This window comes from Rhinoraja longicauda, chromosome 10 (genome assembly GCF_053455715.1).
Source record: "Rhinoraja longicauda isolate Sanriku21f chromosome 10, sRhiLon1.1, whole genome shotgun sequence".
Classification (NCBI taxonomy): domain Eukaryota; kingdom Metazoa; phylum Chordata; class Chondrichthyes; order Rajiformes; family Arhynchobatidae; genus Rhinoraja; species Rhinoraja longicauda.
The window spans coordinates 24,936,236-24,959,623 of NC_135962.1; positions in this window are offsets into that span (position 1 = coordinate 24,936,236).

Sequence of the window (23,388 nt, forward strand, 5' to 3'; positions counted from 1 at the left end):
ATTAAAGTTGGACACTTATGAGGAGTTTCCTAATGCAGAAATAAATGGTGAAAATCAGTGCAGTTGTCCAGCAAAAATGCTGCTGGAGGGATTCAATAGGTCAGTCAGCATCTGTGGAGGCAGAGGGATGGTTGACATTTCAGTTTGAACTCCTGCATGGGGACCTGATCCTGGATCAGGTCATTGACCATAAGATCATAAGACATAGGTGCAGAATTAGGTCATTCGGCCCATCGAGTCTACTCCGCCATTCGATCATGACTGATCTATTTTTTCCCTTTCAACCCCATTCTCCTGCCTTCTCCCCATAACCTGTGATGCCCTTACTAATCAAGAACCTATCATTCTATGCTTTAAAAATATCCAATGACGGCCTCCCCCGCCTCTGAGGCAATGAATTTCACAGATTCACCACCCTCTGGCTAAAGAAATTACTCCTCCCCTCCATTCTAAAGGTATATCCTTTTATTCTGAGGCTGTGCCCTCTGATCCTAGTGTCTCCCACTAGTAGAAACATCCTCTCCACATCCGCTATCCAGGCTTTTCACTATTCGGTAAGTTTCAATGAGGTCACTCCACAGCCTTCTAAAATATTAAATATTGGATAAAATATTGGATGTTATAAAATATAAAATATCCAATGACTTGGCCTACCACTGTGCCACTTTGGCCCTCCAATTAGTATTTAGTACTTCACTCTGGGTATTCAAACTTTGGGATGAAACCCAAACAGTATGAAAAAGTCTAAGGATTATTTCTAATAACCTTGCTGCTTTGGAAACTTCAGTCTTGCAAAGAAACTTAATATATACAACTTTATCCAAAGTCCTTTGAAAGTCGAACCCGTGTCTCTCGTGCTACGAGGCAGCAACTCTACCACTGCGCCACTGCGACATTTTCTAAAGTGTATGTAAGAGGAAAGTTCAAGGAGACCATTTGAAAATTCAGTCATTGCTGTTATGAGAGTGCTATAATCAGTCATCCATGGTTTCCAGTTTGGGGAACACACTTATTGTCTTCCTTGGTAGACATTCCTCTACATTTTTACTGTTGAAGTTTGTAACGGCAGTGGCATACACATTTAGGTTGGCCGCAGAGTCCTTGAATAAGGACCAGCCCCACCGAATCAAAGCAGTCGTGAAAGATGTCCTATGTTTCCTCAGACCAGTGCTGCAGGACTTTCTGTACCCGTTCCTGTGCTGCAGTTTCTGCACGGTAGCAGGGAGTAGAGCCACAGCCAGATTTACCACAGTCAAGCCGGGAAACTGAGCGGTAGGCGTCTCTGATGGTTGTTTAGTAAGGGTCAAGGGTGTTTGGATCTCTCTTCGGACAGCAGACATATGGATGGTATTTTCAGTAATGGCCATAGTGATCTGTATTTGTATTGTTAATCAACATTTATTTTCAATTCTGACTCGTATTACTACAATTATTTTTGCATCTCTGATCATCTGTTGCAGTCGATTACTAACGATAATATTGAATCAAAATCGAAAGGAAATTTCATATTTTCCATTAACGGTGTGCGGTTCAATTCTAATCATAACTAGAGTTTCAGTGCTTCGATGTGGCATTGATTAGTTATGCTCATAACTCTAAGAGCTGCCAAGTCTATCCTAAGCTGCTTGCTGTGTGAGAAGATCGCAAATATTTTATCCTTGCGGTATGCCACTGTTATTCTGAGAATTATTATTCTTCACAGTTTGAAGCACAGGGAGCTCCATACACTATGCAAATATATTCTTTTTGTAGATAGGAAAGTTGACCGCTGAGAATCACACTGTTTCCTCAGTTAAGAAGCGAAACTTGTACTAACAAGAAGAAGCAAGTGCAGCATGTTTCCATGTTGGGGTTTGTACACACACGCTATTGGGAAGTACAGATCCACCACTGATTTTCCGGCAAATTGGGGTCCAGCACCTCCTTTAATCTGGACAAAATTACAAGAGTACATTTTAAACACCCCCCCCCCCCCCCCCCCCAGAAGTCCCCCCGATAATGTGGCGCCTTGGCAGGTGGCCACTCATGACCTCATCGGGACTTCCGACCGTGACTGATCGGCAGGTCTGAAACTTAATTTAGTGATAGAGCGCGGAAACAGGCTGTTTGGCCCACCGAGTCTGCACCGACCAGCGATCCCCACACATTAACACTACCCTCCACACACTAGGGACAATTTCTTACATTTATGTCAATTAACCTACAAATCTGAACATCTTTGGAGTGTGGGAAGAAACCGAAGATCTTGGAGAAAACCCACGCAGGTGACGGGGAGAACATAGAAAGTCCGTACAGACAGCACCCATGGCCAGGATTGAACCCGGGTCCCTGGCGTTCTAAGGCAGTAGCTCTACTGCTGCGCCACTGTGCCGCAAATGAACTATTTCAAGTCAGTCTCTTACTGAAGACGGGTTTCAGTGCAAAACATCATCTGTCCTTTGCCATCCACAGATGCTGCTGAGTTCCTCTAGCAGCCTGTACATTGCTGAAGATTCCAGCATTTGCAAAGTCTTGCGTCTCTGGTATTACATTTATTTTCCTTGGGTTTGACTCAAGGGAGAAGACAGAACATTCATCTCCACCTCCATATCTGTCTCTTTAGAATCCTAAAAACTGTTAACAACCTTCAAAGTTCACTATTCTCATGAAAAACAGACCAATTTGGAGCATTGCTCTGCTTATTACAACCCTCCAGCTTCAATCAATCTGGTCATTCTGTTCTCTATCCAAGATCTTCATACAACTCTGCAAGCTAATAAAATAATTTGCATTAATTCAACAGTCACATTTTTTTGCCAGTAGTGGAATTGTTCACATTAAATCCACAACATTCATAGATTGATGATAGCACTTATCATTGAAAAGGAAGATTTGTTACATCTTTCATCTAATCGCTCATGTTATCTGATAATTTAAAATAATACCACAGTGGATGCTAAAAGTTGGAAACTCTCCCTCCAATGGCAATGGATGCATGTGATAAGCACAATACTTCTAAATAATTTAAATACAGGACCCAATATTTTTGTTAACAAAGGAAATATGGAGGTGCACAGTAAAAGGGATGTGGTGTTACATCAGCTACAATGTTGAAAGATGGAACTGGGTGGCATTCAATAGTTTACTTAATTTTCATCTTTTTATACAGACTTACGTAAGGGTTACCTTTGCGTAAGTCAGATGCTACATAGATCAGAAACTATCCATACTGAGCATACCAACGGGGGGAGCATACCATCCGATGTGGAGACCACGGGGGGAGCTGCAACACGGAGACCATAGGGGGAGCTCCAACGTGGGGACCACGAGGGAGCAACCATGAGAACAGCTGACTAGCTTGCGGAAATGGCTGTGAGCGACGGCAGTAGCTCACTGCTCCTGAGTTTACCAAGATGCTCAACGCTGAAATAAAGCAGTAGGCTTAAAGAATTGCTTACGTAAGTGCGAGTTTACACAAGTCGCCGATTGCGTAAGTCGAGGAGAGCCTGTATTCCTGAGGGTGCCTGTATTCCTGCATCCTTAGAGGCACAGGGAAACCAATTCAATTTCCCTTGTGGGAATTTACCATTATTTCATATCCAGTCATTACCAAGAGCAACACCTAACACTCATCCCCAAACCCATAGACATTTGGTGCAATGCAAGTCGGATGCCACTACATTTTAACAACTTACGCCAATTATCATGAAGGATTAACGACTTTGTTCATGGGCTAGGCCCATCAAAAGGAGGAATGCTGTGCTCCAAGCACATTGATGTTTTGCAAGCTGATGTGGGGCACGAATGGCACAAGAGGTGAGAGTGGGTTCCAAGGTTTTCCATTGGTGCCAGAGGATGATCTGCAATTTATCTGTGGCGGACCAGGATCATTTGGCCCCAGAAGAGAGAATAAAATGTATTAATTTCAGTTGGAATAAAGATATCCTTCCACAAACCATCTTGTCAATAACACAAGTTACAGCCTAGAGCCACAAAAACAAAATTCTTGCCATGATCTCCGTGGTAACCAGTGGCAATAGAGTTCTTAGGCTACTTTGACCATGAGGCCATAAGACATTGGAGCAGAATTAGGCCATTCAGCCCATCGAGTCTGTTCCACCGTTCAATCATGGCTGATCTATTTTACCCTCTCAAACCCATTTTCCTGCCTTCTCCCTGTAACCTTTGATGTCCTTACTAATCAACAACCTGTCAACCTCCGCTTTAAAAAAAAAATGACTTGGCCTCCACAGGCAATGGTCCGTGGCAACTAATGTGTAGGAAGGAACTGCAGAAGTTGGTTTACACTGAAGATGCACTCGAAATGCTGGCGTAACTCAGCGGATCAGGGAGCATCTCTAGAGAAAAAGAATAGGTGACATTTTGTGTCAGAAGAAGAGTTCTGACCCGAAACGTCACCTAGACTGTCACTGGGATGCCTCCTGACCCACTGAGTTACACCAGCATTTTGTGTCTATCTTAGTCCTCGCTTTTGCCTGGCAAGCAATCAGCTATAGAGATTCAACAGATGTTGCTAGCTGGAACATTGAACTCCAGTAGAGCGATGCTGGAATCAAATGCAGGTTGCACATTGATTCACTATCACATTCTGCTGATTGAATCGTCTCCATGGGTGTTAACTTTGTACAGAATTTTGCCCTCGTAAATGTGACATTGAGTGCGATTTACATCATTAGAGTGTCTGCCTGCTGCCAAAGCAATTTTGGCAAACTGGATGCTCTATTTAGCTGCCTTACAAAAGTGATCACTCTTTAAAAGCAATTTTTCAGCAACAAAGCGTTTTGCACCTCCCACCTGACACATTGCCTGAAGTTGTTCATTTTCATAAGTTCATAAGTCATAAGATCAGAATTAGGCCATTTGGCCCATTGTCTACTCTGCCATTCAATCATGGCTGATCTATATTTCCTTCTCAATCCCATTCCCCTGCCTTCTCCCTGTAACCTTTGGCACCCTTACTAATCAAGAATCTATTAAATCCAGCATTAAAAATATTCATTGACAGTCTCCACAGCCATTTGTGGCAATGAGTTCCACTCTCTGACTAAAGAAATTCCTCCTCATCTCCTTTCTAAAGGCACCTTCTTTTAATCTGAGACTGTGCCCTCTGGTCCTAGACTCCCCCAATAGTGGAAACACCCCCTCCACATTCACTCTATCCAGGCCTTTCACTATTCAGTAAGTTTCAATGAGATTCAGTAAGTTTCATAAGATGAAGAATCCTTCTTCAGACATCTGACCCGAAACGTCACCCATCCTTTTTCTCCAGAGATGCTGCCTGTCCCGTTGAGTTACTCCAGCACTTTCACTCTACCTTCAGTAAAAACCAGCATGTGCAGTTCTTTTCTACATACCTTCCTAAACTGTCAGGCTCTTGAACCGACCAGCACAACCCTAATCCGACCTTGGTAACTGAACACTGCAGACAACCCCCTGCAGTACCACGGACATATTTCTAATTATGTTTTTGCACTAATGTCTTGATTTTGCAGTCTTTTACACTATCTTGTGTGATTCATGTATAATTTATGCTCTGTGTGTTGTCTGACTTTTTGTGCCTTTGATGCTCCTGCAAGCAGATTTTTTGTCACACTTGTACCTCACCGTACTTTTGAATTTGACAATAAACTTGACTTGACCATCAAAACAGTAGAAATCCCAAGATTTTAAGCGTAGCCCCCCAGAAAAACAATGCCATTATTTTTCCAGAAAGTGCAGACCATTCATGTTCATGCAACATAAAGAATTATCCAATTACTTTCTTTCCAATATTATTCTCAAACACCATTTGTGCAGCCTGCCATGCACAAGGTGAACGGAGTAGTTTATACGACACTCCTCCTTATTAGCGGTATCATGCATTATACATTAAAAGATATTTCATGTGTACTTTCTGTTGGGAAATTAACAGCACTTGGAAATTTTGCCAATTGGAATTAGTTTCAACACATGTGATTCCGTACTTGCATTGCAAGCTTTCAGATTCAAAGAAATAAATCCCAGAGAAATCTGTTTTGGGTCGTATATTTATTATCTCGCATATGAGTCCAAAAAGGAATTAAAACCAGTAAAGCTTGTTCCCCCCCAGTGTTCCTACTATTATACCCTGCAATTAACTGAAGGCTTCAGCTTGCATGCTGGGCTGCTCAAATAAATCACAACAGCAGTTTATTGTTTTTTTGCAAATATGGTGCACTTCTGCAGTGCAGAGGATTCACTCCAAAGGGTCAAAACATGTGCTTTAATATTATAGAATTGTACATATTATATAGAATGGAACAGTATGGTGTATAGCATAAACCGAATACATGAATACATTGGAAATTGTGATTTATGGAAAACAAAGCTCTTCAGAAGCAAGCCTCATCATTATAATGGTTGGTGCTACACTACTGTGTATTTCCCAAGTCCCTGCTTGTCCTATGTTAATACATAATTCAATTTTCAACAAGTTATATGTCAATTCTATTTGAGATAATTCAGTTGAGTGTACTCCTGAGAGGCAGAAACACTTTCGTTTTACAGAGCAAAAAAAAATGACCTAACAATCACATTAACTCATGCAATGACCTAACACGATATGCTGATGTTTACTTGCATGGTCAATGCCTTCAAATCTGTAAAGGCTCAATAATGAAAACTAATAGTGTTCAATTCAACACTCAAAAGATTCTCTTCACAGATGTTGATTGGCCTACTATCTATCTGAACGTTTATTTCAGTATTCATCAGACAATCAAAAAACACAGGTGATAGGTTTAAGGTGAGGTGGAAAAGATTTAATAGGAAACTGAGAGGCAACGTTTGTTTCACACAAAAGGTGGGAGGTGTCTGGAACAAGCTGCCAGAGCACGTACTTGAGGCAAGTACTATCACAACATTTAAAAAACATTGGGACAGGTGCATAGATATGATAGGTTTAGAAGGACATGGGCCAAATGCAGGCAAGTGGGACTAGTGTAGATGGGGCATATTGGTCGGTATTGGTAAGTTGGGCCGAAGGGCTTGTTCTCATGCTGGGTGACTCTATGACTCTGTGGCATTGGTTAAAGGTTTCTAATGGTGAAGATATTTACCGCTGACTCCAATTAAAGTATTCAACATTGAAAGGTTCTTCTGGAAAAGATTAATGGATCACAATTTACTATAGAAGTTTATATGTGGTTATTCTGGTTTACCCATTCACTCTGAAAGAGTTTAGCCAAATATATTTGACAAATGGCGAGATTTACTTTGCTCATCAAGAGCAAATTTTCAGTCAGAGCTGATTTTCAGTCAGAGAGTGGTGAAGGTGTGGAATTCTCTGCCTCAGAAGGCAGTGGAGGCCAGTTCGTTGGATGCTTTCAAGAAAGAGCTGGATAGAGCTCTTAAGGATAACGGAGTGAGGGGGTATGGGGAGCAGGCAGGAATGGGGTACTGATTGAGAGTGATCAGCCATGATCGCATTGAATGGCGGTGCTGGCTCGAAGGGCTGAATGGCCTACTCCTGCACCTATTGTCTATTGTCTATTGTCAAGAGTGTTTTATTGTCATTTGTCTCAAATTCTCACTTGCAGCAGCACAACAGGTATAGAAACATAATACTCAGTGGATATCATAATAATCACAATAAAAAAATAGTGCAAAAACAAAAACAAAGGCTGAAGTCCCTAATGCAATAAAGGCAGTTCGTAGTTTGAACTTTAGTTGATGTTCGTTGCGTTTAATAATCTGATGGTTGTTGGGAAGTAGCTGCTCCTGAACCTGGACATTACGGTTTTCAGGCTCCTGTACCCTTTTCCCAATGGCAGGAGTGAAATGAGTTTGTGGCCAGGGTGGTACAGGTCCTTGATGATGCTGGGTGCCTTTTTGAGGCAGCACCTCCTGTAGATCCTTCAATGGTGGGGAGGTCAGTAAGTGTCACTAACATTCCTAAGTGAACATTTGTATTTGAACTAAAGGAAGATGTACAGTAGAACCACAGGGGGTGTGCAGATAACATACTTTGAAACAGACTGAAGTGTTTAGAAATGTGTGCATGAGTAACAATATCTGCAATCTTACCATTGCCCTAATGATCTCAGGACTTGAAGTGGAAAACTTGCAACCAGATATCTATCAAATTGCATTACCAAACTACACACTTACAAGTGTTTTTGTGAGACCCAGAGTAAATTGTAGGATATTTTGCAAATGGTATTTTTGAAAATGATATTATACCCAAGACATCATATAAGACTAGGTGATATTCTTACTGATTACGCTGAAGATTCTAGGCTGTAAAAATAAATCAATGAATCTTCAGTATTCAAGATTAGATCTATTATTTTATCAGTTTGAAATGGCAGATCCATATTCAGCTTTATACAATTGAAATGTCAACTGTTTCAATTTCATCAACTTAAAAATGTCATGACTGAATTTTTGAAGGTGTGAATATGATTACTAGCTCTGAGATAGTCATTATTGGCCAAGTAATATGAGGAATATAAATGAGATTCTTAGAACAATTAATAACAATATCCAAACCGAGCTATGTTAGTATTGTTATCATCAATCCTGTTATTACATTTGTTTTATTAAGATGTGTCGAGGCTTGTTCCAAGATGTGCTAGAGAAAGCATTTTATCAGATGCATCACAGCACAGGTTTAGGAACAGCTCCATCCAAGACCGCAAGAAATTGTTGACGTAGCCCAGACCATTACACAAATCAACCTCCCTTCCATTGACTCCATCTACACTTCACGCTGCCTCGGCAAGGCCACCAGCATAATCAAGGACCAGTCTCACCCTGGTTAATCCCTTTTCTCCATTCTCCCATCAGACACGAGGTACAGAAGTTTGAAAATGCACACCTCCAGATTCAGGGAAAGTTTTTTCCCAGCTGTTATCAGGCAAGTAGACCATCCTCTCACCATCTAGAGAGCAGTCCTGACCTCTCCTACCTCATTGGAGGCCTTTGAACTATCTTTAAATGGATGTTATTTGACTTTATTTTGCATTAGCTGTTATGCGCATTATCCTGTATCTGTAAAACTGTGGTCTACTTAATGGTAAACATGTAAAGTATTTTCTTTGACTGGATAGCATGCAACAAAAGGCTTTTCACTGTACCTTAGTACATGTGACAATACAAAAATAAAATAAACTAAAGCTGGATGTTAATAGATCATTTTTCTTTGGTCTTTTGTTTCAGTGGCTATGTGCCTATACTGTATGGGTGAGAATGTTATTTATTTGATATAAAATGTAATAAAAAGGATCTGCAAATGCTGGTTTATCAGTCTGAAGAAGGGTCCCGAACCGAAATATCACCTATCCATTTTCTTCAGAGATGCTGCCTGACCAGTTGAGTTACTCCGGCACTTTGTTTCCATCTTTCGTTTATTTGATGCCAGGATAAAAAGATTTGTCTGCTGAATCTCCATTGTTTAGTTTAGCGTTACGTGTGCCAATGTACAGTAAAAAAAACTTTTGTTGCATGCTAGCCAGTTTGTTGTGGGCAAAAGAACTCAAAAGAGCTCAAATTTGCAAGCCACGGCAGTTATAATGACACCCCTAACCTAAATGCCTCTTTGCTGAATGCTGAGTTACCTTCTCGCCACAGTTTCATCCAGGTAGGGGATGGAGAGGGCCGTCTAGAATGATGGGGGAATCCAACGAGATGGGGGGGGGGGGGTAGGGGGCGCTGAGAATAAAGGGGGACCGGCGGAGGCAGAGGTGGGGGTGGGGGGAGGGGGAGAAGGCCTCCTGCCACATGCGGCAGCAGACGGTAGATATGACTGTTCAGTGAACTTTTATAACTTTGTCGGCACCAAAACGTGGCAACATGTGTACAGCCTAGGTGAGATCTGCTCCATGATTCTACCCGGTTGTATGCAAAACAAAGTATTTCACTGCACCTAGATACATGTGACAATAAAGTATCATAGAATCATTGAATGTTAACCCCAGTGATCTCACATTGGTATTCATAACACTGAGTGAAACATGGAGGATGTCATCACTTAAGCTGCTCTGCTAATATACTGAAGCAGCCAAGCGGTCAGGCACTCTCCCTCCCTGGTCAGATGGTAAACAGCGCAGAGCAGTGACATTATCAAGTGCTTCTGCCTGCCCTCTGCCTGCTGAGAAATTGCCAGTGGCAGGCAGAAAGCCAAGGCCATTATATCTGATGAGCTTTCATTTGCGCTTTGAAACTGGTGACACTCTCGAATTGTGGTTGCCCTTGCACCATCACCTTCTACTAATTGAAGGCACTGATTTTCAAATACGATCAACAAGCTCAAAATAGCATCAGCATTCTAATGGAAACATGGAGCACCTCGCTTATAGGCATCAAATGTTTCATTTTAGTTAAAGTATTTTAACACAGAAAAAATGAGTTTACTTCTCTATTTGCATGATATCTCTGCTTCCTTGATGTTACAGTCTCTGCCTTTGTACTCAAAAGTCTCTACTAATATATCCTTGTTTTGTACATCAAGTCATAGAGTCATACAGCATGGAAACAAGTCCTTCAACCCAATTCATCCATGCCCATCGAAATGCCCCATCCAACCTCGCTCCATTTGCCTGCATTGGGCCCAAAATCCCTCCAAATCTTTCCTATCCATGTACCTATCCAAATCTCTTGAATGTTGTTATGGTACCAGCCTCAATTACATCCTCTGGTGGCCTGTTCCACGTACACACACTGTCTGAGTTAAAAAGTTGTCCCTCAGGGTCTTACCTTTTCCCTCTCACCTTAAACCTACGTCCTTTAGTTCTTGATTCCCATACCCTGGGAAAAAGACTCTGCGCATTCATCCATCTGTTCTCCTCGTGATCTTATACATGGACATAAGCTCACCCCTCAGCTTCTTGCGCTCCAAGGAATAAAGTCTTAGCCTGCCCAACCTCTCCCTATGGCTCAGATCCTTGAGTCCTGGCAACATTCTCATAAATCTTCTCTGCTCTCTTTCCATGTTAATGGCATCTTTCCTATAGCAGGATGACCAAAATAGAGCACAATACTCCAAATATGGCCTCACCCATGTCTAGCACACTGTAAAATGCCATTCACTGTGTAGGTCTTGCCATGGTTTGACTTTCCAAAATGCAGCACCTTGCACTTATCTGCATTACACTCCATTCGGCATTACTCAGCCCATCTTCATTGTCCACGATACTTCCTTTTTAATGTAATATGCAAACTTAGTCTCCATGCCTTGTACATTCTCATACACATTGTTGACATAGATGACAAAGAACAATGTGCACAGCACCGATCCCTGAGCCACTCCACTGGCCACTCTTCCAGTCTGATAAACAATCTTCAACCACCACCATCTGCTTCCTACCATAAAGGCAATTCTGTATCAGTTAGTTAGCTCTCTCTTGCTTACTAACCAAATCAACTCATCAAATGCATCTTCACAGATGACCATAGTCCTATTTTAGTGTCATTTGCAAACTTAGTAATCATGCCTTATCCACTAACAAAACTGCAATGGGTACAGCATCGATCCCTAGTCCATGCCTCCAGTTCCAAAAAACAACCTTTCACTGCCACCATCTCCTGCACCACGGGGCCGAATGACTGGCGGGCTTGGTTCGCTGCTGCTAGAAGATAAGACCGCTCTAAGAACTTTTGAAACTTTGTCGGCACCAGAAACTCTTTGTGTACTGCCTAGGTGAGGTCTGCTGTATGATTTCATCGGATTGTATGCAAAAACAGATTTTCACTGTACCTAGATACATGTTGACAATAAAGTATAATTGAATTGAATTCTGTATTCAGCTCGTGAGGTCTTCCTGGACTAACAGTCAGCACAGCTTTGTACACGGAATATCTAACTTCATTGGGTTTTTTTGAGGAGGTGACAAAGAGATCGATGAGGGTAGGGCAGTGGATGTTGTCTACGTGGATTTTAGTAAGACATTTGATGAAGTCCACATTCCAAAGATTTGCAGGTTTGCAGGTTATTTTGCTTCTGTAAATTGTCCTTTGGATACAACTAGTGGTTAGAAGGATAGAACTAGTGTATGGTTTGATTACTGGTCGGTCAGGACTCGGTGGGCCGAAGGGCCTGTTTCCACACTGTATCTCTAAAACTATAAAACCAACATTAAAATGCTTTGAAGAATGCAGACAATTTTTATAATGTCTTGCTATAAAAAAAAGCTTAAATTGATATCCTGCTCTTTCACAAAGGCGTCTTTAAGACTTACATCTTGGAGAAGTGCCAAGGTGGAGAGCATTATCCAACTGACCAACAAGCTGACCCAGTTTTCATAATGATGCTTGTTACCTGATCCAGGATAGCCTCGGAGATTACTGGAGTAACCATGCCAGGTTATTTGTACTGAAAATCACCACTCATTTTAATTGACATGCGGGTGAACGAAAATACCAAGTAGAAATTCTGGACATGACAAACTAATTATATTCTTAATCTTTGGCAATTTTTGTTCTGTTCCATAACTGAGCTCAGGTGGGGGACTTGTTAAAAGGATTGTTACAGCAGTGCAGCTGATCCCAAGGCCATGGAAACATCAAGTTGGATTTAACATGGCCATAAAGCAGTGGCATCACCATCTCACTTCTCATCTGAGCTAAAAAGAATGTATACTAAAATTCACTGCAAACTGGAGGATTATGAATTTCAAAAGCCTACTGCACCTTATAAACTTCAAAATGTACACTATAAAAATCTCTGGACAAAACTACAAATGCACAATTATCAGTGCAAGCGTCCATTTAATTTAAAACATTTATTTTACTATTCAAACTCAAATGCATTCCGCAAGTGTTATGTGTAGAAGACATTGCTAAGCATAATTCTAAGCTTTGTATCAAATGGTTTGAATCTGATAAATATGGGAAAAAGCCTGGGCAAAATGTGTTACCTGGCAACAATTAGAATTACCTGCACATACCGTACAAGTACAAGTTTGTAGGTTAATTGGCTTCCGTAAATTGCCTCTGGTGTGTAGGATGCGAAACTGGAATAACATAGAACTAGTGTATGGATGCGCGATCGATGGTCGGTGTGTACTCGGTGGGCTGAAGTTGCCTGTTTCCATGCTGTATCTATGAACTAATCTAAACAAAAGACTGATTTTAATGACTTTTGGAGGTTAAGCTGCCAAGTCTCATTTTCAGTGGTCTACTGGGAGAGTGCTGCACTGTTAGATGTGTCTACTTGGAAACTAGATCAGGGAACACCATGTGTGTGTAGACCACAGTATCAAATCAATAGTAGAAGAGAACCAGGATTTAATGCCAGTGTAGTTTAGTTTAATTTATTGTCACGTATACCAAGCTAGGATCAATCTTTAGCTATAGTGAGAACAGCAATGAGATCATTCCAATTACCTCCACTTTTCTTTTAGAAATACAGCGTAGAAACGGTCCACGGTGACTAACGATCACCCCTACCCTAGTTCTATCCAACACACTAGAAACAATTTACAGAAGCCAATTAACCTACAAACCTGCACGTCTTTGGGATGTAGGAGGTAACTGGAGCACACGAAGGAAACCCACACAGTCACAGGGAGAATGCGCTAACTCCACACTGACAGCAGCCAAGGTCAGGATTGAACCCGGGTCTCTGGCGCTGTGAGACAACATCTCTACCAGCTGCGCCACCGTGCTGCCCCTAAAGTTTTGAATATAGAGATGAAGTTACATTTGGGGATAGAGTTAGAGGCAGCCAGGACGTAGAATTAGAGATGGAATTTTAAAAATAGACAAAGTGTTAGAGATTGTGGTAGAGATACCTATGAATTGCAAAGAACCGTTATAAACTGCATGAAATACAGAATTACATATGTAAGCAATCTCCATATAGCTGTAGGTTATATCAACTGGATTTTAGATATCAAAGAATTTGAAAAAAAATCATCTTGGCCTTCTCTTGTCAATCTTTCACTGCTTGCTATCAGTTTTTGAGGGAATAAACACACAGGAGGTAATCACAAATCCTCATCTGTGTATTTTACTGGGAATTAATTTTCTTGCTGCATCAGTTTGGGCTGCTTCCTGACTGTTAAATTTATTCCAAATCACTGGCTGGTAAATACAACAGCAATCTTCAAACTACTTTAAGACTGATGTCCTTAGTTAAAAAGCTACAGGCTCATAATCAGCTTAATTAAATGAGATTTCTCATTTGTCGTTTTATTTGCCTAATATTTTGGGCAAACTATATAATTGAAGTTTGAGCTCAGTATTGCCACAGTTTTTCCTTCTATTAATAATGCACATCAGCAGCATACACTACCTGGCAGAAAGTAAAATAGAATGGGTATTTACACTTTAAGTCCTATCCTGATTTGATCACGGCCCAGTATTAATCATCAATTCATCAATTCAGGCAAAATCTGGGGAGATAGAAAGAGAATGAATTTGTCTAGGTCCTTTCTTCAGAACTGATTAGAAAGATCTTTCAATTATACAGCTCATCCACGATTGCTTGTATTGTCTCCTTCTGTGCCCTTTTGTTCCCTATGATTCTATAAAACCAAACTCAAAGATACAATATCAAGATGTGTAGGAAGGAACTACAGATGCTGGTTTATACTGAAGGCAGACACAAAATGATGGAGTAACAGCGAGGTCAGGCAGCATCTCTGGAGAAAAGGAATTGGTGATGTTTCGGGTTGGAACCCTTCTTCAGACTCCCCATTGGAGAGAAGAGGAGAACTTCTTCAAAATAGGCATACCTTGTGGAGCTTTCGCTGTGGAGCAGACAAAATGTGCAGGAAGGAACTGCAGACGCAGGTTTATACCGAAGATGGACGCAAAATGCTGGAGTAACTCAGCAGATCAGGAAGCATCTCTGGAGGAAAGGAAAAGGTAAGGTTTTGGGTTGGAACTCTTCTTCAGATAATATCAAGAATCAAGAATGTTTAATTGTCATATGCACTGAACAATTAAATTCTTATAGAAACATATAAACATAGAAAATTGGTGCAGGAGGAGGCCATTTGGCCCTTTGAGCCAGCACCCTGGGCCATTTTTACAGCATTTATGGGCCCCCGGGCAAAGCAGTGTACTGGGGCCCCTACTATTACTCTCCCCCACCCCCCTTTCCCTACCAGCCCCCCCCCCCCCCCCCCTGTCGTGCCGGCGAAAAGCACTTACGGAAAAGCACTTAGCGATGGACTTAGGGTGCTACATTGTTGCGAAAAGCACTTACAGATCGCTGTGAGAAGCACTTAGTGACCGAAAATGTTGCGAAAAAAGCACTTATTGAACCTACATTTTTAAAGTAGTATTAATTTATTGCAAGTCACTTAACATACACAGATCAGCATGGGGCCCCTATGCTCGTGGGCCCCCGGGCAAGTGCCCATCAGGCCCATGCGTTAAGACGGCCCTGCCAGCACCGCCATTCATTTTGATCATGGCTGATCATCCACAATCAGTAACTTGTGCCTGACGTCTCCCCATATCCCTTGATTCCACTAGCCCCTAGAGCTCTAGTTAACTCTCTTAAATTCATCCAGTGAATTGGCCTCCACTGCCTTCTGTGGCGTTGAATTCCACAAATTCTCAACTCTCTGGGTGAAAAAGTTCCTTCTCACCTCAGTTTTAAATCGCCTCCCCTTTATTCTAAGACTGTGGCCCCTGGTTCTGGACTCCCCCAACATTGGGAACATTTTTCCTGCATCTAGCTTGTCCAATCCTTTTATAATTTTATACGTCTCTATAAGATCCCCTCTCATCCTTCTAAACTCCAGCGAATAAAAGCCCAGTCTTTCCAATCTTTCCTCATATGACAGTCCCGCCATCCCAGGGATTAACCTCGAGAACCTACGCTGCACTACCTCAATAGCAAAGACGTCCTTCCTCAAATTAGACCAAAACTGCACACAATACTCCAGATGTAGTTTCACCAGGACCCTATTCAACTGCAGAAGGGCCTCTTTGCGGCTATACTCAAATCCTCTCATTATGAAGGTCATTAGCTTTCTTCACTGCCTGCTGTACCTGCACACTTACTTTCAGTGACTGGTGTACACCCAGGTCTCGTTGCACTTCCCCTTTACCTAATCTGACACCATTGAGATAATAATCTGCCTCCTTGTTTTTGAAGCCAAAGTGGATAACCTCACATTTATCTATATTATACTGCATCTGCCATGCATCTGCCCACTCACTCAACCTGTCCAAGTCACCCTGCAACCTCCTAACATCCTCTTCGTAGTTCACACTGCCACCCAGCTTTGTGACATAATCCAAATCATTAATATACATTAATATAAATAGTTGCGGCCCCAGCACCGAGCCTTGCGACACTCCACTCGCCACTGCCTGCCATTCTGAAAAGGATCTGTTTATTCTTACTCTTTGCTTCCTGTCTGCCAACCAATTCTCTATCCATGTCATTACCCTGCCCCCAATACCATGTGCTCTAATTTTGCTCACCAACCTCCCGTGTGGGACCTTATCAAAGGCTTTCTGAAAGTCTAGATACACGACATCCACTTGCTCTCCTTCATCCATTTTACTTGTCACATCCTCAGAAAATTCCAGAAGATTAGACAAGCAGGATTTCCCCTTCATAAATCCATGCTGACTTGGTCCAATCCTTTTACTGCTATCCAAATGTGGCGTTATTACCTTTTTAAAAATTGACTCCAATATCTTCCCCACCACTGATGTCTGGCTAACTGGTTTATAATTCCCTTCTTTTCTGTTTCATTCTTTTCTTGAAAAGTGGGATAACATTAGCTACTCTCCAATCCACAGGAACTGATCCTGAATCTATTGAAAATTGGAAAATGATCACCAACACATCCACGATTTCTAGAGCCACCTCCTTGAGTACCCTGGGATGCAGACCATCAGGCCCTGGGGATTTATCAGCCTTCAGTCCCATCAGTCTACTATTTCTCGCCTGATGCAAATTTCTTTCAGTTCCTCTGTCTCCCTAAATCCTCTGTCCTCTAGTACACCTGGGAGATTGTATATGTCTTCCTTAGTGAAGACAGATCTGAAGTACCTGTTCCACTCTTCTGCTATTTCCTTGTTACCCATAATAATTTCACCCATTTCTGCCTTCAAGGGACCCACATTTGTCTTTACTAATCTTTTTCTCTTAACATACCTAAGCTTTTACTGTCCCTCTTTATATTCTTGGCCAGCTTCCCCGAGTACCATCTTTTCTTATCTTCTGTTGTCCTTTGAAAGTTTCCCAATCCTCTGGCTTCCCACTACTCTTTGCTATGTTATACATCTTTTCTTTAAGTTTTATTCCATCCCTATGTCTTGTAGTTTTACAGACACATTGTAGGGGGTTACATAGAATTGTTCGGTTTAGTGTCCTGCAGAAAATTGATGGGGTCAGTCTGGAATTGATGGGATTAAATGTGTAGGAAAGAACTGCAGATGCTGGTTTAAATCGAAGGTAGACACAAAATGCTGGAGTAACTCAGCGGGACAGGCAGCATCTCTGGAGAGAAGGAATGAGTGATGTTTTGGGTCGAGACCCTTCTTCATATTGATGGGATTAATTTATTTTTTTAAAACCTTAACTGCTACAATTACAATGAACAGCTTGTGACCTCAAAGTTACCACTGATTACAACCTGGACAGTATTGTGAGCAATAATTCCTTCAATGGTACGAGGGTACACAATACATCTTTGTCACCCTTGTACAGATCAGGAAGCCTGTTTTTCTGCAGCGTGTTCCATGTGAAAGTTGAATGTCAAGTGTCTTTTGTCTGTGGTTATGTTCAGTCTTTAGTCTTTTAGTAGGAATTCCATAACTTTTTTCATTTTATTAGTTATGATATCTTGAGTTTTAGTTAAGGTCTGCAGATATTGCATTGCTTTGCTCTGATGCCATATAACCATTGTGCCTCAATAAAAAGTTTTAAATGTTACTACTGGACTCGGCAAATCATTGAGAATTCATTGGTCCCACACACATCAGGTAAATATAAATATGTCCATTAGTCCATAAGTGCTAGGAGAAGAATTAGGCCATTCGGCCCATTAAGTTCACTCCACCACTCAATCATGGCTGATCTATCTTTCCCTCTCAACCCCATTTTCCTGCCTTTTTACCATAATCATGTAATCATGTATTGTATGTCTGCAGGCTGGTTAGCATACAACAACAGCTTTTCACTATACCTGACACGTAAACATAAACTAAATGAATTAACTAATCTAAACCCTGACACACTTTCTACTCAAGAATCTGTCAATCTGCGACTTTAAAATATCCTTGAATTTCACAGATTCATTCCACCCTCTGATTGAAGAAATTCCTCCTCATCTCCTTTCTAAATAGACAATAGACAAGAGACAATAGGCAGTAGGCCATTCGGCCCTTCGAGCCAGCACCACCATTCAATGTGATCATGGCTGATCATTCTCAATCAGTACCCCATTCCTGCCTTCACCCCATACCCCCTGACTCCGCTATCCTTAAGAGATCTATCTCGCTCTCTCTTGAATGCATTCAGAGAATTGGCCTCCACTGCCTTCTGAGGCAGAGAATTCCACAGATTTACAACTCTCTGACTGAAAAAGGTTTTTCCTCATCTCCGTTCTAAATGGCCTACCCCTTATTCTTAAACTGTGGCCCCAGGTTCTAGATTCCCCCAACATTGGGACCATGTTTCCTGCCTCTAACGTGTCCGACCCCTTAATAATCTTATATGTTTCGATAAGATCCCCTCTCATCCTTCTAAATTCCAATGTATACAAGCCTAGTCGCTCCAGTCTTTCAACATACGACAGTCCCACCATTCCGGGAATTAACCTAGTAAACCTATGCTGCACGCCCTCAATAGCAAGAATATCCTTCCTCATATTTGGAGACCAAAACTGCACACAGTACTCCAGATGCGGTCTCACTAGGGCCCTGTACAACTGCAGAAGGACCTCTTTGCTCCTATACTCAACTCCTCTTGTTATGAAGGCCAACATTCCATTGGCTTTCTTCACTGCCTGCTGTACCTGCATGCTTCCTTTCAGTGACTGATGCACTCGGACACCCAGATCTCGTTGTATGTCCCCTTTTCCTAACTTGACATGTACGTCCTTTTACTCTGAGGCTATATCCTCTGGTCCTAGACTCTCCCACTAGTGGAAACATCTTCTCCACATCCACTCTATCTAGGCCTTTCATTCTTCAGTAAGTTTGAATGAGGTCCCCTCTCATCCTTCTAAAATTCTAAATATGATACCTCTGTTATTAAAATAGAGAAATGCAGTGTTCAATAGGTCATGTCATCATCACAAACTGTTAACTCATTTTCTCTCTCTGGACAGATGTTGTTGACCTGCTAAGTTCATTTTTATTTCAGATGCGCAATTTTGCCTTGAAATGTCTTTGTTCTGAAACTTTTCTCAGAGGTGTTTAGAATATCAATTGGGCAGACCAGCGCATCAATTCATTAGCTGGATTTTAGAGCTAAAATCACAATATATTAATCCAGAAAGAGCATCAAACAATTCTAAATGTTCTCTTGAATAACTGGGCTTAAAGCAAATGCTCTAAATCAGAATCTTCGACTGAGCTTGAAAAATAGTATTTACCTCAGAGTAATTTTCACTCATTTCCTTCGTTAAATTGGAAGAGATATTTTCAGGGAGACATAACATAGCTTATGGATTCTGATCCAGATACAGACTATGGCCATTAAACAAGGAGAAGAAAATCAAAATGCCATTTCACTTGTCAGAGTGGCATTTCCTCAATAAGTTTTAGCTCCTTTACAGCATTGTATCTTTTATAGCTGTCATCATTTATTGCAAAGTACTGCGCACAAGACACATTGGTGCTGATCAATAGAGCTTGATCATGGACACCAAGCTGTAAAATTTCAATGTGAATTTTGTTGCCCCTGATTATATCTAATAAATAAACTACATAATACAACAGTGCTTCCCATTAGAAAGGAATTGCGTGAAGGGGTTTTGAGGGAGCCATTGAGTTATTGGCAGTAGGTTTAGGTGATAAGAGGCTGTAGGTTTTCTGCATTGTTACAAAATCATGTTGTAAACTTCATGGAAATCAATCTTGGGACCTATTATTAACCTTGCTCTTATTCAACGGCAAATCCAGTCACAAATCCCGGTTTTAAATTGTTAATTATGGAATCAACTTACTTTGTACTCAAGTTGCCTTGAGTGGTGTAGGCTCCCTCTGTCATTTTCAGAAGGACTGCTATTGTGAACTAATAAATTTTAGCAAAGCCCCTTTTGCAAAAAGATAGCTGTTCTTACTGCCTCGCTATTATGGGTGATTTGTCTCTCAGATCTATAAAAGGACCAAGATGCCTTTCAACTGTGTAAACCATGTTTTTACAAATGCCCATTGATGGTTGCTTCTTAGTTTAGTTTAGTTTAGTTTAGTTTAGTTTAGTTTAGTTTAGTTTAGTGAGTATTATATTATGTACTTCACTTGATAAAGGAGAATCCGTCATTAATTGCACTCTTAAGAAAAAAAGAATAATTTTCATGATTCAAGCAAGCAGCAGACAGTGAGCAACTTTCACACTGCTTGGAGGGGGTATCCCAGAGGATAGAACTCACGAATAGACAATAGACAATAGACAATAGGTGCAGTAGTAGGCCATTCGGCCCTTCGAGCCAGCACCGCCATTCAATGTGATCATGGCTGATCATTCTCAATCAGTACCCCGTTCCTGCTTTCTCCCCATACACCCTGACCAGAATTTTAAAATCATCATCCCCTTCAACAGGATTCCACTTATTTATCAGAATGGAAAGAAAACTTTAAAATACAATTACCCTCCAGAATAAAATCCATCATGTCCACAAATTATTTAATGCCTTGTTGGAGATGATTCAGGGACAGTTCACCAGATTCAGGAACAGTTTCTTCCCAGCTGTTATCTGGCAACTAAACCGTCCTCTCACTAACTCGACCTCCTGATCCCCCATCTACCTCAAACTATCCTTCAAACTATCTTTAATCGGACTTTATTGGACTTTATCTTGCACTAAATATTATAACTTTTATTGTGTATCTGTGCACTGTGGAGAGCATGTAGTCTTTTCACTGACTGGATAGCATGCAACAAAAAGCTTTTCAATGTACCTCAGTATATGTGACAATAATAAACTAAACTAAACTAAACTAAACTAAACTAAATTAAATTAAACCTAAAGATGAGTGGAGAACTATTCAATGGGGGTTCAATGGTACTTTATTGTACCTAGAATTCAATGTAATCATTGCTTCTTGCTATCTGTAATCTAAGTGTCCTGATAGAGTATTTTAAAGCTACAAAAATGTTTGATTGGCCAATCTTTCAGAAGGTGGAAAGATATTTTAACTTCCCAGAATGAGTGGGTTTGGGTACATTCACAATAGGAATTTGTCAGGGTGCTCTCTGCTGTTTCTTAAAACCTCCCGTACTGCTCCTCCTCTCAGTTGTTCCCTCGCAAGTGAAACTGCACACAATGATCTTGGTGTTGCCCCAACAAAGACTACCCCAGTGCATCACAGCTTCTGATTCCTCGACTCCTCTAGCTTTGGACAAGGGCACACATACTACTTGTTTATTTAATACCTGCATGTTAGCTCGCTGCATCCAATATACACATGTTACAATTCATTCTCAATATTCTTCAGGAATCAATAAACCAAGAGCATATTATTTTTCTTTACATTAATTGTATTAATAATATAATCATCTAATGATAGCAAATGTTACTTATATTCAAACAGATGTCTGAAGAACGGACACAGAACATCTATCAATGTTCTCCAGGGATGCTGTCTGACCCACTGAGTTACTCCAGCACTTTGTGTTTATCTTTGATATAAACCAGTATCTCTGTGGTTCAATGGCTCTTCATTGTCACATTTGCACAGCATAGTGGAATTCTTTTGCACAACCACAAATGCACAGTCGCCACAGTTTTGCCGCTATTTTTTTGTTATCACACATATTATTTTTCTCTTTTATATTTTCTCTGAGTGCTATTTTAGCAATAGAAACACATTCAATTGCCTTTCCTGCTTATCTACCAACTTACCGAGGTCTATAAAAGGACCAAGATGCCTTTCAACTGTGTAAACCATGTTTTTACAAATGCCCATTGATGGTTGCTTCTTAGTTTAGTTTAGTTTAGTTTAGTTTAGTTTAGTTTAGTTTAGTTTAGTTTAGTTTAGTTTAGAGATACAGCGTGGAAACAGGCCCTTCAGCCCACCATGTCCAATCTGACCAGCGATCCCCACACACTAACACTAACAAGGGACATTTTACAATTTCACCAAACTAATTAACTTCCAAACCTGTACATCTTTGGAGTGTGGGAGGAAACCAGAGCTCCCGGGGAAAACCCAAGTAGGTCACATGGAAAACGTACAAACTCCATTCAGACAGCAGCCGAGGTCAGGATCGAACCCGGGTTCTCTGGCGTTGTAAGGCAACAACTCTACCTCTGTGCCACCATGCCACTTCAATGATGAGATTATGGGGTGGAGGGGTGGAGGGTGTTCAGTCTCACAGATGGGATCCCAGTCTGAGGCAAAGAAATAAAGTTTGATCATGATAAATCATGATAGAGAGACAAAATTGTAAACCCACCAGAGATCCAGCGGGGAACAAGAAAAAAATATTCATCAGCCTTGAGAAAGCTAAATTAACTCACAGAAGCTGAGAAGGAAAAGTGATCATGGAACAAGTTGAGCTGTGGAGTTCTAGAAGGATATACTACGGTTGACATTGCCACTGGGCAACAAACTGTTGCAGTTGATCACCAAACCTCTATTGAAGCACCTCAGACATACATTTTAGACATGCTGATTGGGACTATAAACCTTGTGTGATCTTCTCTGCCAAGTTGCCCATCAGGTCATGAAATAGAAAATGAACCAACACCTGCCTTTCTGTGCCCGGTAGGTAGCAACTTAGCCGAGACGGGATAAGCGCATATATTGGCTTCAGAATTAAAACAATCATGGTGTCAATCACCACTCTAGCTCTTACAGGCAGCACCCTTAGTCAGGATTGAACCCGGGTCTTTGGCACGGTGAGTTTTGTTCAGTTTACTTTAGTTTAGTTTAGCGATACAGCGTGGAAACATGCCCTGTGGTACACTGAATCGACGCCAACCAACGATCATCCATTCACACTAGTTTTACGTTATCCCAGTTTTGCATCCTCCATTCACTGCAGAAGCCAATTAACCCAAGTTGCTTGTCTAAGAGGTATCTAAGTGCTTACGTATAGTGATATTGGTGCTGACCTGTATACCAAAAATAAATTTAACTGTACGTCGGTACATGTAACAATAACATACCATTGAAGCATTCTTCTTCTTCTTCTTCTTCTTCTTGCGTATGACGTGCACAGCCTAAAGTTGTAGGTCAAGGGTAGACATCCAGGCCAGGGCAGCATCAGTTGCTGGGTGGATGGTC